The sequence below is a fragment of the Epinephelus moara genome, chromosome 4 (genome assembly GCF_006386435.1).
Source record: "Epinephelus moara isolate mb chromosome 4, YSFRI_EMoa_1.0, whole genome shotgun sequence".
In the NCBI taxonomy this organism is placed as follows: domain Eukaryota; kingdom Metazoa; phylum Chordata; class Actinopteri; order Perciformes; family Serranidae; genus Epinephelus; species Epinephelus moara.
Window position 1 is genome coordinate 31,019,828 of NC_065509.1, and position 6,491 is coordinate 31,026,318.

The window sequence follows — 6,491 nt, forward strand, 5'->3', positions numbered from 1 at the left end:
AGTTCACTGTACTCCAATGGCCTCCACAGTCACCAGATCTCAATCCAATAGAGCACCTTTGGGATGTGGTGGAACGGGAGATTCACATCATGGATGTGCAGCTGACAAATCTGCAGCAACTGTGTGATGTCATCATGTCAATATGGACCAAAATCTCTGAGGAATGTTTCCAGAACCTTGTTGACCTTGTCACCAAGAATTAAAAAGGGCGTCCAAACTGGAACTAGCAAGGTGTACCTGATAAAGTGGCCGGTGAGTGTATGACAACTGACTGAATATTGTAAGGTTTTAGTCTTTTAGTTGGACAAAACAAAGTGAACTGAAAACATCACCACGGCCTCTAAGAAACTCTAAATGCCATTCATTCACTATTCCTTGATATTTCATAGACTTCAGATTTATCAAGAAAATAACTGGCAGACTAATCAATAAAGAAAATAACTGCTACTTGCAGCCCTGCAGCAAATGTTTGGCAATTTTGCTTGAAAAATAACTGATAACCAAAACTGTTGCTGATTAATCTCCTGACAATCAATACATCATTTCATCTCCTAATCATTTCAGCACACAGGGCATAGGCAGGGTCTTTTGATTAAACCTAGGACTGCACGCATAGTTGCATATTTCATTCTGATTAAGAAATGAACTAGTTACACATCTACTGCACAGTCCTTTAACGAATCACCACGTTGCTCTTAGAAAATTTCCACAGAAAATACATTAAATTACTAAAACCCAAATGAAACATCATGTATATTGGCTCGCAGCTCTGCAGCAGACAGAAATACCTATGCAGTTGCTTTCCCTTGAATAAGCTGGTTCACTTAAAGCGACTCAAACATCATCTCTCCTGCCCAGATTCTGGTTGTATTTCCGACAACAGGGACTCAGAGTGGGCCAGAACAAATGGCATCCTCCATTTTTAATCAATAGGTGGATTAACCTTTGCTATCAACAGTGCCTCTCACAGCAAAATGTGGAGTCAAGATTTAGGATTATACCTCGGAAGACATGCTTTAGCTCATTATTGGACTTAGATCTTCAGACCTGTATGACACCCCATATATCACTGGCATTAGGTTACCATTAATGACTCAGTAATCCTTCAAATCTCACCAAAGAAATGCACCTCATCATGAGCCCTTCTGGAAATGAATGTATTTGCAGAGGTGTCTCCGGTAATGATCCTCCATATTTTTAGAGGCGAGCTCTCCACTTTCGTGCCCTCATCAAAGGCTGGTCGTCTGAACATTTAGATAAGTACCACAATGGTGATTCTTATTATTTCCATATCACTCACACAGCGCTCATAAAACTGTCTTGCTGCACAGAGTGGAGCCGCGTTCCTCAGATTTTTTAACAGCCAACGATTTACTACTTGACCCCAGTGCTGAAACATTAGTTGGCTGATGAATTAGTTTTTCAGCTTAATTGAAAACAAGTTTGATAATCAACTAGGCCTAATCATTTAACTCTGCTTTATTCATAAGGCACTTTAAACACAACACTTATGATCCAAAGTGCTTTGCAGTGCAGAGAGAAATAACAAAAACAAGGAAAATGGAACGAAGAAATGATCAAAATGTTGGGATGAAAGGTCCAGCAGCAAACATGCCAAACCTCAATGTCAATTTCCAATTTATTGTTTAGTCTACAAACTTTGAAAATAGTGGAAAATGCCCAGTATGTTTCTTGTCTTCAAATGACTTGTTTTGTTCCTCAAACAATCAAAAACCCAATGAAATACTAGGGATGTGAGTTTAAGTAATTTTGCTTTCGACATCTCGACACCCATTAACTGGCAACTTACAGCTTAATTTTAAGGGGAAAAAAGCATAATGACCTGAACAATAAGAGATGCCATGGCTAAACATTAAATAACCCTGACTGGAAAAAGTAAACTCTGTGTTCACAAGTGGAAGCAATTGTCTGTAATGTAACATTATCTGAAAACAACTGCATACTGTATCGCTGAAGCTAATCTTTCCCAGCTGAGCTATGTGCATGAGTCTGTCTCACCACCAAGCATTGCGCAGGAGTGATGGGGAAAATGAGACATACAGGACACTATAACTGGGGGAAGTTTGTGAGGAATGGTGCGGCAGGGCAGCCACCAAATATACTTGCCACTGCCGCTGGGAGCGCCATGATGCAACTTCTTGGAGGAAACTACCACAACCTGGCACATCCCAGCCACTTGCCCTCTATTTGCCTGATAGCAACAGACACACAGAGTCAGACACATAGCCCCTGATTGGTTGACAAGTTAGGAACACAGCCTCTGATTGGTCAACAGACTAAACCCAAGGCACCATGGATGGCTGGTGGGGATGGTTAATGACTAACAGTTTTCAACACGGTAAAATGGATAAATAATTAGAAGTGTCGGATTTATCAGTTCAAGGCTTGATTACAAAGCTTGTGAAAATGATATAATTGCACCAGAGCCATTGTTGGATTAGCACAACCGATAGCATTAGCTTCTGGGCAAAAAAAAAGGAGGACACGCACATGCCCTTGCCTGAACACAGAGTTTACTTGCCCCAGGCATGTGTCAATGTCAAGCCCTGGCACCTCTTGTATTTTACATCACTTTGCTTCTCAAAAATAACCGGTTAGCTGCAGGTTAATGAGTGTTGGGCTGTCGAAAAGGTAAATTAACCCAAATTGACATTCTTTGTCTGTTTGGACTGTTGGATGAACGAAACAAGCAAGTTGAACACATCACCTTGGGCTCTAGAAGCATGTTTGCCGACTAAACAATCAATTGTTAAATCTGAGAGATAATCAAAAATTTTATCTGTACTGAAAATATTCATTAGGTCTAACATGATCCTATGACTATTAGTATCTATTTTGGGGGGCATACTATTAGTATCTATTTGGGGTGGCAGTAGCTCAGTCCATAGGGACTTGGGTTGGGAACCGGAGGGTCGCCTGTTCAAGTCCCCGTCCGGTGCAAAATATGGAACGTGGACTGGTAGCTGGAGAGGTGCCAGTTCACCTCCTAGGCACTGCTGAGGTGCCCCTGAGCAAGGCACCGAACCCCCCAACCGCTCGGAGCGCCTGTCATGGGCAGCCCACTCTGACATATCTCCACTTAGTGCATGTATAGGTCCAGTTTGTGCATGTGTGTGTTCGGACCTGTGTGTAATTGACAACAGAGTGTAAAATTGAATTTCCCCTCGGGATTAATAAAGTATATAAAATTAAAAAAATATATTTATGGCAACTGTATCACACTGGTTAGTAAGCATCATAGTTGAGTACTAAACTGGTGCAATTTAACTACTTTTTTGTTTGGAAGATAAGGCCAACGCAGCAAAGCCACTTTACTTTCACTAAACCCCCACACAACCAGAAATGACAGCCCACTGGTGGTCCAGATCAGGACCTGGTTGCCAGAGCAGGACCATTTACAGGTCGTGATACACTGCCTTATCACAGCTGATTGCATTATAGCCCTAAATTGGTCCTCTGTATGTGCCAGACAAAAGGTCAGTGCTGTAACCAGATGTCAACCTTAAGTAAATCTCAACAAAGCGAAACGTCTCACAGTCGCTGTACTTTTGCCAAGATTAAAGTTTTCTCACCAATGGTGGCCTTTTACAAACATGTATTCAGTTATAATAGCCAAGCCTGTGTAGCCTTATATTGTTTGAAAATGATAGCTTTAATCTGCCAAAAATAAGGTACAAAACATGATAGAGTAGATATAATAATTCTGGGTATCCCACCAGGAGGTATCTCAAACATTAAAATCTCTAAATCCAGCCACTATGTCTGCCATGATTGGCGTAATCAACTGTCATCTGTGCTCAAAATACTTTCCTGAACGCTGCTCTACATCACAATTTTGACCATAAAAGGAACAGTGGTCCAATGCACCAATGCTACAGTCTAGAAATACTTAATTAGTAATCTAAGTCTGTAAAGTAACTACTGACAGAAACTGTCAAATAAATGCCATGTTAGTAGAGTACAAAGTACAAAATCAACTTCTAAAATGTGTGTTAAAGGTGAGAGACAGTAGTTCCCAATAGTGACCATTACAGGACCAGTCGTGAAAGAAGTAGTCAGACATACTTTTAATAAAAGTTGCAATACTACAGTCTTGAAATACTAAGTTAGAGGGAAATAAGTATTGGCATCGAAATACATTGTAATATATTGTGAATACTGCAACTTGGCTACTAACGAAAACTGTCAAATAAATCTAACATTAGTAAAAAAAAAAAGTGCAATATTTGCCTCTGAAATTTAGTGGAATAGAAGTAAACATGGAGAAGAAGTAGTATAGAATGGAAATACTACAGTAAAGCACTTAATTAACTTAATTTCACTTGATGTGGAGAGAAGCATTTTAACTGCACAAACCTCCAGCTCAGGAGGACGATCCTGCTGTAAGACTGATTAATGGACGTTAAAGGTGAAAGAGAATATCTCAGAAAAAAGTTTTGACCATTACAAGACCAGTCATGGGGGAAGTGGTCAGATATACTTTCAGTAAAAGTTGCAACACTACAGTCTTGCCATATTCAGTCAGAAGTAAATAAGTATCACCATCAAAATATGTTTTAAGTAACAACAGTAAAAGTAGTACTCATTATGCAAAACGGCCTACTTTAGAGTCACACAGATTACTTAATTATAACATTAATGCATGTTGCAGCTGGTACAGATGAAGCTATTTCTACTACTTTGCTGCTGGGGAGCTTCATCCACAACAATACATCTTAATTTAGTTGATTAATATATTGTATTAATAATCTATATGTGCAAAGCAACAAAGCTACAAACAAAAACTGTCAAATTAATTTTACGTTAGGAGACTACAAAGTACAAAAAGTATAAAGTAGAATAGAATGGAAATAATTGAGTGAGGCACAGTACCTAAAACTTGTACTTGAGTACAGTACTTGAGTAAATGTAATTTGTCTTAGAGACAAAGAGAAGTGGAGAGAAACATTTTAACTGCACAAACCTCCAGCTGAGGACTAACCTGCAGTATGACTCATTTCTGTATTCAGTTGAAAGAGGAAAAATTTGCTTAACGGAGGGGTTTTCACTGCAGCTGCTTCGAACAAAATCCTACTCTGCAACACTGAGAGAATATCAAAGCAAATAGTTGGGACGATTACAGTACCAGTTGTGGAGGAAGTAGTCAGCTATACTTTCAGTACAAGCTGTGATACTACAACTGTCAGAAGTAAATAAGTATTGAAATGAAAATGGATGGATGGACCAGTTGTGGAGAAATTAGTCAGACATTGCCTTGGTAAAAGTTGCAATACTACAGTCTTAATAAAGTACCGTGTTAGAAGTAAATAAGTACTGACATTAACATAAATTTGAAGTCACAACAGTAAAATTATTCATTATGCAGAATGGCCCATTTCAGAGTCACACATGTTGCTTAGTTATAATATTAAAGCATGCTGCAGCTGCTGAAGATGAACAACAATGCATCTTCATTTATTAGCTGATTTATTTTTGGTATGAATAATCAAAAGCTGCAAAGCAACTTTGCTACTAACTACAACTGTCGAATAAATGTAACGTTAGTAGAGAACAAAAAGCAATGTGTGCATTTGAAATTTAGAGGAGCAAGTACAAGGAGTGTAGAGTGGAAATACTCAAGTAAAGTACAAGTTTCACATGTCGTGGAGAGCACTTGAACTGCACAAACCTACAGCTCAGGACTAACCTGCAGTATGACTCATTTTGCATTAAACTTAAAGACAAAACTGTGCTTACCAGAGGTGTTTTCACTGCAGCTGCATTAAACGCAACGCTCCTCTGTCACACTCCTCATTCATATAAACAGCAGTTAGATAAGTCGGTTATCTTAACGTTACGTATCCTGACAAAACTCCGCCAACTTGACTAGATTCATGGCTACATGGCGCTTCAGATGACACTAAACATAGCGCTTCGTGTGTGGCACAAACTCAACTCAACTTTTACGACACTGAGCCTCACTATAAACTTTCAGCTGCTACATTACTGAGAGAGAAGCTAACGCTAACTACAGCTGTCGGAAGTTAGCACCTCAGAAATGAAACAGGAAGTGTGAAAAGTACCTGGCTGTGCTGTCTGTCTTCTCTCATGCTCTCTGTGCTGCTGAAAGACGCCCTGCAGATATCCACACGACACTTGGAAGTTTCTCTCAGCTGTTTCTTGTTGAGTGGGGTAACCAGGAAAGCCTCTCGTTAGCAACGAGACCTGGCTGTCAAACAATGGCGGAGCCAAGTACGGCAAGCGAGAGGCTGACACGTGCTGTTTGTTGACGATTGTCTTGCGGCCCCCTATGGGCGAAATGTTTGGGATGGTTTCGTTTTGGTGCTGCTTGTTAGACTGAGGTACTGTCAAAATACATGTGCCAAACACAATAAAGGTGGTAAAAATACTGAAGATTATGAATAATCAGCGTTTTGAACAAAATAAGTATTAATTTAATACATTTCTACAATATTATAACAGTGTTGGAA

At 39.6% G+C, this 6,491-nt stretch overlaps 1 protein-coding gene across 6 annotated transcripts in view; it reads right to left on the reverse strand.

The window, feature by feature from the left end:
- Positions 1–6,240, reverse strand: part of LOC126388710 (ecto-NOX disulfide-thiol exchanger 2-like) — a 271,116-nt gene extending 264,876 nt beyond the window's left edge. For 4 of the 6 annotated variants that reach the window (XM_050041964.1, XM_050041962.1, XM_050041957.1 and 1 more), the window contains exon 1: positions 6,084–6,240. The gene's annotated coding sequence lies outside the window, so the exon portion shown is untranslated. Of the gene's footprint in view, positions 1–5,757; positions 6,051–6,083 lie in introns of those variants that run through there. The other 2 variants (XM_050041958.1, XM_050041959.1) reach the window with 1 other exon arrangement.
- Between the last annotated feature and the right edge of the window lie 251 nt (positions 6,241–6,491).